Source organism: Micropterus salmoides, unplaced genomic scaffold, assembly GCF_014851395.1.
Source record: "Micropterus salmoides isolate LMB-PRFRI ecotype aquatic unplaced genomic scaffold, ASM1485139v1 Ms_hic_scaffold_17, whole genome shotgun sequence".
Lineage (NCBI taxonomy): Eukaryota > Metazoa > Chordata > Actinopteri > Centrarchiformes > Centrarchidae > Micropterus > Micropterus salmoides.
Window position 1 is genome coordinate 8,155,829 of NW_024040817.1, and position 10,976 is coordinate 8,166,804.

Here is a 10,976-nt window from a genome sequence, read left to right on the forward strand (position 1 = left end):
TGCAGTATTTCATTAGCATGTTGTTGGTTTAGTATTGTTTAAGCTTGTGTAGTGAATAAAACTGCCCAACACTTGATTTTTAATAAATCACAAAAATCTAATTTTCGTTTATGAAATTCTCTAGCGCAAGCTCCTTCTCCTTGTGTGCAATTACAGTTGTATAATGTGAAAACCAGTGGAGGCTTATGGAAGTGACAGCATTTATATGAAGGGAGAGTGATGGTAGGTGACTGGGGTCAGCCTTGCTACTCTCATTAGTCCTCAAACCCTGCACACGCTCAGAATTGCCTTGGGAAAATTTGTGAGGTCCTGGTTTGAGTCCCACAGAGAAAAACTGAGGAACTCAAATCCACTTTTATTTCACTACTACAAAAATACAAATAGTACAGAGCACTTCCTTCCCCTTAAAGGCAAGGCAGTAAAAGATTTGAAAGCCCCAGGGCTAGAGGAGATGCTCTTTTACTCACAATAGTGCTCACCTGGTTTCACACATAAGTAGGCCTACATAAAAATGAGAGGAACAGTCTGCATTAAAAATATGTAATCTACTTAACTAACCTATATTTAATGTCTTAAATTGCAAAGGAAAATAAAAGGTATACAACTCAAAAGATTTGTTTTGGAAGCCTTTTGTTTTAACATAGAAGAGTTAACAGTAAATTGCTGAAGCTGAGAGTTTTTAGCAGTTATAGTGCCATTGAAATAGTAGCTGGAAGGCAGGTGAAGTTCTGCACACCCTTCAAACTCAGTGATCAGTAGCAGTGCAAGCCTTCTCTTTGAGATATAAACACAAGTCAGAAAGCCTCAGCGCGGTTAAAGTGACCTCTGCTGTTTGAGCTTCCACATAGCAAGTATACATTTGTTGCAAAACTAATAAATATAAAATATAATATATCAAATATAACTGCAAAATATATAAATGAAATAATAATATCTAAAATATATAATTGCTATCCTAAGCTTCATATCACACCAGTTCACTTATCTTAATCTGAAGTTAGAGGTCAGGTCTTACAAGTGTTTAGATCTCCCTAATAGCCAGAGTCATTTGGATTTTTCATTAGTTGTTGTTTTTATTTCAGTTAAATAAAAAAAAAATCACACCCAGTTTTAGTTTAGTTATATATCCTACTAAAAATGTTATTTAACTGTATTTTAATCTATCACCTTGCGGGTTTAATGTATGTTTAGTGTATGTTTCGTATGCTACTGGATACTTGAATTTCCCTCGGGATATATAAAGTATCTATCTATCTATCTAACTACATGGTACATGGGCTACTTTTATTTTGAAGGTTTTAATGGTTACTTTTGCTTCCAAGAAAGTAATAGACCACGCGACTTCTGTTTTTGGTTTATAACGAAAAACTAATTGACTGAAGTTCACTGACTTTATTCATTCTTTGTTCAAAAAGGAATAATGATCAAATAAATTGCCCAAAACGACAAACGAGCCATTTTTAACTGTTTTTTTGTTTTTAAACAAAAACGACAAACAAAAAACTGATAAATGGTATTTTCGTTTCTGAATTACAAACGAATTACGAATTATCCAGAGATACCGAGACCACTAGAAGGTACAATGGGGGTGAAAACATTTTATGTGATATATGGAAACTGCATAAGCAAAGTGAAAATTGTATGTCAAGTTTGAATTGCCTGCATGTAGTGAAAAGAGGGGACGGGCAATCACTTCAAAGTAGCATGCACATACTTCAATGCATCAATCAAAAAGAAGGAACAGTTAAAAGCTTGCTAGGTTTCTCACCACTGCTACTGTCTTTCTGTCCGGCAGCTTTGCGGATTTGTAACACGCCTTCCAGATGCTCTTTTGTAAGAGAAACACACTGGAGGCGATGAGAGAGCAGCCGATACACAGCAGAGCAACAGGTTTCTGCTCAGCTGGGAGGGTCTTGGTGCCTTCATTAGACAAGGTGATGAGAAGAAGGAAAGAAGTCTGGAACAGAGAACAAAGTTAAGTCAAGTTAGAAAACTTGTTTTCAAAAAAATGTTTTTCAGTTTTTGTTCAGTGCAGCAAAATATTTAAGGGTTTGTCACGTGACTTCCAGGAACGTTGATTCTCTTAATTTGTGAGGTACAAAACTTCACCCATGACACACAGCTCCCATTGTCTGTTTACCTCAATATTTTGACAACCTTTACAGCCAAAGGAACAATACCAGCAACTATGCATCCAAGGATGTTTGGCTTCTAGATAAATGAGATATAACATGATATTCAGGACTAGTTTTGACTGATGTGCACATGTCCATTATTACATAGCCACTTCCTCAAAAATAGACTAAATCTCCCATGTACTACTTACTCACTTTCCAACATGTCCCTTTCTCGCCTCAAAAAAATCAGATTTCGTTGGTAGCTACCTTATGTATCCACTTCTTTACATATCATTTCACAAAACAACTGTCAACACTACTCTGTGTTTTCGTGCATCCTTCTAAATGTACTAACACATCAAGCCTATTAGAAGAAAGTACATTTTCTGGAAATATTTAAGTTTGTCTTTTCGTTGAGGAGTCCTCAGTATTAACTTCAGAAGAATAGCCATATGTATAAAAGCAATTCAAGACACAGCATTTGCAGTTCCTGAGAAAAGGGAGCCAGGAGAGCTTAGCTCCAATTAACAAGACATGAACTCTCAATATGCTTTTTTGCCATTAATTTCTATATTTCTGTATCATTATGGGTCTTGCATAAAATCAGGAGGGTCTGGCTCTGTCTAGCCAGAGGGAACAATCACCAAATCGCCCGGTACCGGGGGCGATGGTGCTCTGGGCGATGATAATCATTGAAAAAAAATTTTTTTTCTCGCCGTTTTAACTCCAAAACCCACCGATGTTGTTGTTCCGAGTCTAAGCGGGCGGCATTTTGATTATTGCGCAATACCTGCAAGCTGCCTGCCTGCTGTCATGTTTTCTGCAGAGAGGAAATATGCTGCTTGAGAACATTTTACATTTTGTGGCCAATCCATTGGAGATATATAGACAGGGTATCAAATGAAAGGTCTGCTCAAGCCATATCATTGATACCCATCACTGTGGGATGTTCCATTCTCAATCTACAGGCCTGTAAAGCATGGGAGTGCTTTTGGTGACAGGTTGATCAATACTCATGTTTTTTATCAATATTTCAATATTTTGTCATTTGGAAATAGGTTGTATGGACTGAAAAAGTGTTTTAAAGATATCTATCAATAAAAGTCAGCATTTTAACAATAATTATTGCCAAAATATAGAAATTCGCCTGGTATATTTGAAAATGTTGTATGATAACTGTTGTATTTTAGTTAATTTTCATCAGATTTACAGTTACAATTGCATTCTAGGTGTATTAGAAGATATTCAGTTGCATTAAAAGCTTCCTCATGATGGTTTTGATGGTTTATTGCCTTAAAATATAGCTTTTTTTTACCAGCCAATTTTTTTTTTTTTTTTTGCATCTCCATGTAGTCTGTACAAGTAAAATTAATATATTAATACACAATGGATTCATATACCTTAGCTTCTGACTTTTCAAAGGAGACCAGAATTATGCATCTAGGCCAAATGGTTGAGGAGTTATTCCTGATTCATTTTGGGTATGTAATTTTAGGCGTTTTTTCTTCTGTTTTTCTGTTTTCATCAGGTTTAATTTTACACATAATCCGTGTACAACAGCTGGGGGCTCTCCGCAGCGCCACACAACTTTTTAAATTCTTCCATCTCACTGGGAAAGGACAGGTCAGGTCAAAACAGTATAGAGAGACTGCCACAGCTGTTGCACTAAGCCTAATTGTAGCATAATGGCTACATATAGTTGCCTAATAATAATGATAATATTAATAATCACAAACAATGCGTGATATTTTAATATCCAGCCCCAGCTGTGGTATAGTTCGCACACTGCTTCCACCAATTATAAAAACAAGTTAATTAAGATAAAATGAATGCCAGGGAGTTTCACTATGACCCTCGTTTTGTTTTATAAATCCAGCGAACGATAAGCGGGTATAGTTAATGGATGAATGGATATTATTTATTCTAAACCAGGTGTGTTCATTGTTGCTTTACCTGATAGGTGCTTGTAAAATATCGACTGTGTCTGCGTCTTCTGGCGTCATAGTGATTTATAGTTTTCTCAACGTTGGTTTAAGTCATTTCATCTCCCGACAAAACACCAAAGTTATATTTAAGTGTTCTGTAACGTAACTTCGTCAACTCGAGTAGTTCACCTGTCACCTGCTCTGCTCCCCTTCGTGTATATACACACACGCACAGAGCTCCTTTAGTCTATCAGCCAAAGCTGTCAACCTGGGGAAAACACTGCGCTGCTGTCGTCCTCTTGAACTCTAGATGCTGCTTAAAGTTAATAATGTTGGATTATTCATGGGCTATTTGGGATTTTGGAGTAATGCATATACAATAGTTTTTAAAAACTAAAGTATAACATAACATAAAAGTTCAACAGATTAATCTCTCCTAAGTCAGTGAGTAATTCTGTTAAATAATTGTGATCTCAAAATTGACCAAAATAATTAGCAGCCACAAACATTTAATTAAATTCATGAAATTATAGAACATTTATTTTGCTGGAAACCTCTGCCTTCTTTCTGTACAGGCTAATGCTTTTAACTTGAAAAAACTTTTAAATTTGGTGAAGAGCACATTATGACTTGTTTAGGATTCAAAATTAAAAGTTTAGGACTTGGACTTGTTGGTCTTGACTTGAGACTTGACCGTCATGATCGATCTGGACTTGGGACTGACTTGGGACTTGAGTCCAAAGACTTAGTTGTGACTTGTAAAAGGATGACTTTTTCCCACCTCTGCTATGGACACTCAAGTTGGAACATGATCGATATCCTCTATGAAGTCGTCTTTGTTCGAGATGTGACTATTAAAGTCTTTACGTAAGTAAACACCATCAGCATCAAAAGAACAAATCTGAGCTAGCAGATAACTAAAGAAAGTAGTCCTTTAGTCCTGTCCTCTTGTAGATCCTTCTGGCAGTAGATATCAGGAAAGGATAACTAGACTTTACTGCAACTCCCAGTGTGTACACCTTCTCCAGCCAGTATCACAAATTTTTGCCACAGACGCCAGCATGCATGTGAAAGTGCTTCAATAACATTAGAAATTAAATAACTATTTTATTTAAAATAAATTGTTAACATTACCCACTGTTACACCACGTTACACCTGGAAATTCATAGGATCAGCTCCAGTCATATAATACGATGATCAGTGTCAGCTGAGCTTCATCTCTTAAAATTAGGCCTGTATCAGAACCTTCAAGCCTTTAAGCTCATTAAAATGATTTGTATCTAGTTATTAATGCCCCTGTACATTAGCTACAAGTTTCTTTCAGAAAGCAGCTTTGTTTTGTCAATTTATTAATTTATGCTGTTAAAATAGACAGATAAATATAATTTGGGCAAGATTGTCCATCAGGAATGTGCCGACTACAATCCCATTCAAACCTTTACATTCAAATTAAAAATCCCCATGCAAGATCAATAGTTGATTAAATATTTGTAACTGAAAATGTTAGGGTTTTTTCGTGCACATTAGTTCAACAAATATAACACAAACCTTGCTACATAGAGCCAATCCAAACACAATCAGAGCGACTACACAGAGAGAAATGACCCTTAGTAGTTTGATCATTTTCCATGGCGTCTGTTCATCTTCAATCACAGGGACCTCTCGACATATATCCCATGGCCTCCTGGTTAAAAACACCAAAATGTCAAATTGTGAGGGGAATGTTCCTGATTGGTAATTAGATATATAGAGTGAAAAAAAGGTACACAGAAAGAAATGTCCCCAGGAAGATTGATGCAACTAATTACTTACTTAGTTTAAAATCATTTCATGGTAGGTAGAAAATAAAAAAATTAATATATTAGCAAATCTATGAAATGTACAGAATGTATAAATATGATAAATACATATAACCATTTTTCCTTTATCAGCAAGGTGCCTCACTACATTTTCTTTGTTTTTGTTTGTAGCTCGGTTTGTATTCTAAAACTGCAATTGTTCCTGTAATGAAGTTTAAATAGGAATGTGAATGTTTAACTTATCAGTGAAACAAAACATAAATATGGATATCATTCAACAACTATCTAATGCAATCACAACAAAACCACATACCAAAGCAAAACAAAAACTAAACTTTAGGAAATTTCACAAAGTAATACTTGTAAACTAATAAAACAGTAAATATTTTTATGTCCTTGTATATTTTGTAAAAATAAATCCCACCCAGTAACTGTGAATCACAATCTGTTTTAATTGACATGTGCTTTCAAAGAAATATAGCAAACTACTGAATAAGAAATAGAAATAATAAAATATATGCATCTATAAACATTTTCTTCCATTTTTGACTTACTTTCACTTACTGAACAATATGAAATATTTTCTGATGTTCTGCTTGAATAAGTAAAATGTTAAATGTTAAATAAATGAATGAGGATAAACTGCTTGCCAGTATAATAATATTTTGTCTGAATAAAACATCACTAAAAATCATACTTTATAAAGAATTAACAAAGAAATGGTTAGCACCTTGACTTAACTTGTGTCTAAATAATTAATTCCTCCTTTGAAGATAATATATTATTAATAACAGATAAAATGTGTAAATTTAAATCGTTCATTTCTTTAAAGTGTCTACTCACTTGGGCAAGCGCCTCTGTTTATCCATGTTTCTGGCTAATGTGCACCTTGCTTGACTGCTTAACTAGTACTTTAGATAGTACCTAACGTGTTCTATCGCCATCCAGATGTCATTGTCATGTCAATGGAATCGTATTTACGTTAAACCCATCATTATGTGGTAACACCCAAAATGTGTTCTAAAGGTGCATAGTTAAAATGAGTAAAAGGCAACCAGACCTTTTCGACCTGTTTAACCTGATGTGAAACTGGAAAACTGCCTCACGTGTCTTTATAGATTTGCAAAAGGAAAATATTTGTGAGAAATATGTCATTGTCACAAGTATGTAATACAGATACAATTCATCTTCTACTGACCTATAATAAATTATGTGTTGACCCAGGTTGTAACCTTTCAAAAATGTTAATAAAAAATATTTTACTGTGAAATGTAAAATTCTAGGGGTGAAAATGGGAATTTCACAAGATGAAAAGCTGCTATGTGTGCAAATGTATGCAAAGTGGAACTGAGTGGTGCTTTTTTAATATTTTATATATGCAGAAAAAACATTCAGCACTATTTTTTTCTTTTTAGCAAGATAGAGCTAAACACCTCCAAGTGCACACTTTAGACATGAAGCCATATCAACACTCCCTGGTTGATATGCAGATAACCTTTAGCTTTTGGGACCCCTGTAGGTCTGGTAGCTCTAAACATTGACAGGTTTTGCCATGTCCATAATTCAGCCTCGCAATCACCAACCATGATATACATCATTAAAACGTCTGTGTTAGATGCAGATGGGTGTTTTTTCTCTGCATATTCATTGAGGTGATTCCTCTGATTTTCTTTCTCTCTGGTTGCTTCTGTTCATCAGTGCCGGAGGAAGTCTAGAAACCTTCCCTGATGCAGGTAAGATGCATTTGCAATCATTTGCATTTGCAAACAGAGGAAGAATGTAGAACTCTAAGCACTCATCCCAGATGACCTTAGGGTTTTGGTAGTTTTACACAGATGCAGATTTGTGATATGTTTCACCCCTAAAACAACTATTGCTTCCAGGCAGGGCTACTTCTGTGGTTGCCAGAGGGTATGTGTAAAAATTGTGAAACAACGATCATGATCTGATATTTGGTATTGCTTGTTGTTTAGTTGGTGGCCAATGTGCCACTTGCTTCACAACTTCTCTTCTATCCATCACAGAACACCTTCAAGACAAGTTATTTTAACCAACTAGGCATTTTGTTACCGTAATTACAACCAACTGACCATAAGGGCAAAAGACAACAAATATACAAAATGTCTTATGAACTTATTTATGGAAACACTATATTATACTATATTATAAATTATACTAGGGCAATAAAGATAAAACTTTAGATAAGCAAAGTAATACATTTCCAAAAAGATTTGACATCCAAGATGTGTTAAACACAGTGTAACGCATCCAAATGCGTTAAAGACAACGACCAGTGATGCCACAGCAGAAAATATTATTATTAGTACAATAACTTCAAATGATTAAATAAATACATAATAATACACAAAATAAAGACATTTTGGAGTCCCTCCATCCTGACTTCTGTTGTACAACCTCAAGGCGAACTCATCATCATTGTTGTCATGTTCCGACTCCTCCTGAGAGTTGAAGTCAGATGATAGTCAGAAGTGACACAGCAGAAGGTGGTGCAGTTAGACTGGATTTCCCAGCTGGCTTCAGTAATTAAAGAAAAGTATTTACAGCAATTTTGTTCTTTTCTGTCATTAGCACTTCACGTAGCACATAGCGGAATAATTAAAGTGGGGTAAATTCTTGTTGTTCTTTGTGGAGATTAAAATCAATTCTAAGAATAACAATGAATACTTTTACCCCAAACTATAATAAAATGCTTTGGTAAAAACAAGTATAATAACAAAGAAGGCAGGAGCACTTTATAATAATGGTTATGCAGCGTAGATTTCTACAGTTGACGTTTCAGTAACAGTATACCTTCATCAAAGATTAGTAGGATCAATTGATTCTTAACAAGTCATGTCTTGTGTTTAGTAGTAGAGCACACCTCCTTTGCTGTTTTGAGCATGTAAGCTATACTGTTTACAATAATGCATCACTCTGCACAACCTCACTGTTTCATAGTCAATAGTTCTGCTCCAACCTCTCACAGTTCAAGGCTTTTGAAAATGTTGTTTTCAAAAAATATTGTAGATTAGAATTCAAGAATTCAATCCCTTAATCTTCTGATTTCCATACAGACATTGATGGCCCTGAAATTAGCTACAGGTTTCCTTTAGAAAACATCTAAAATCAGTTTTTGAATTATATAATTAATTTAAGCGGTTAACATTGATAAATAAATACAATTTTGACAAGATTGTCCAATGGGAATGTGCTGACTACAATCTCACTAAAATCTAGATTCAATTTAAATTAAAATCAAGACCAATAGCTGACTAACTATTTGTAACTGAAAATGTTGTTTTTGTGCACAGTAGGTCAACAAATATATACATGTTTATTTATTCATCATTAAAAATTTGGTTGAAATTGAATTGAACACATAAATACATTAACAAATATATATATAAAATGTATAAATATGATAAAAACATGCCTTATTTTTCCTTTAATTTGTTTGAAATGTTTCCCATATCAGCAAAGTACATGAATACCTAATCGCTCTGATTGTGTTTGGATTGGCTCTATGTAGCAAAGTTTGTGTTATATTTGTTGAACTAATGTGCACGAAAAAAACCTAACATTTTCAGTTACAAATATTTAATCAACTATTGATCTTGCATGGGGACCTTTAATTTTGATGCAGCTCTGTTTGCATACACAACAAAAAGTGTAATTATGAGTATTAATTTTTAACATATCAGTCAAACAAAACCTTTAAACAGCAATGTGTATATGAGTATCAGTCAACAACAATCTAATGCAATCATCCAGTACAACCAAACTAGAAATCAAAGCCTCACATAAAACTGTACACATATTTAGACAAATACTCACTTCGGCAAGCTTCTGACAATCAACAACTAGAGTGCAACAAAACACCCTAGAGGCCATTTCAATGAAACATTTATTTGAAAAGATATAAACTACAATTTATTTCTGCTAAAATTATCAATACATAAACTCTCCAGTTTGTGACTTGTACACTTTTTTGTTTATCGCTCCACAAACTCGCTCACTAACTTACTCACTCACTTTGCTGATACAAGAAAAAGTATGGCATTAACAGTTGACAGTTATCATGCACATGTATGTGTTGCTTTTATATGGAGGAGGCGATTAGTATTATTTAATATTAATACATAATGCTAGGATGTTAATATACCTTTATAAGTACATTAGTCCTAGAACTAGTCAGGGCCATTCAGCAAAGTAGGCATCAGTCAATATGTAACATAATCTTTTCACCTAGACAAGCCAAAAGTAAATCTCAAAATCAATTTTGAGGCAGTTGTTTTTTATCCATGAAGCAGCATCCATTTTGAAGCTAGAGGAAAGGTCCGTGTTTCAACCATTTCATTTTGTTCTGATGTGGAATGTGTGATTGACTGACATAACCAATCATATTACAACGGCCCCACCTCGCCCCCTTTTGGTCAGTAACCAGTCAAGCCACATACCTATTGATTTGCAGTTTCAAAACTACCAGTAGTCAGACAGTCCACCTTTGGAAATGACTCTTGTGCTTTATTAACACTACCTGGCCCCAGGGTTTCTGTGCCAGTTAGTTTATGGTAATGCAGTTAACCTCTGGCATTTTGGGACCCTTGTGGGTCTGGTGGCTTGACGCTGTGGCCCACTTTGCCACCTTGCAAACCCCAACCATGACAATTTGAGTGGGTAAAAGTCTAATTAACCACAGTTTTTTGAGGAATAAAATTAGCAAACCTACAACTGGAAGTACCCAGCTCATACTATTAATCCATACAGCAAGACACTTCTTCAGTTCAGGAACTAACCTGAGAAGACTCTTGCATGAGAGACAAAACACCTTCATATATCTTCATTTCTGTTGCCCTTGACTTAACCCTCCTTGGATGTGTGTGAATCTGTGAACTTTGTCCATATAAATTAACTGTTTCTGCTGTGCGATATAGATTAATGATTATCTTACCAAACATAATGAAGCAGAGTAAAATAAGGAACACATCAATGTATTTACTTAATTTGAAACATGTTGGATTTGCAGAGAGACATGGGTGTCAGGATGTTACACACAAAACATTTAAGCAGACCATTCATCCATCCATCCATTGTCAACTATGTTATCCTGCATACAGGGTCGCGGGGCAGACTA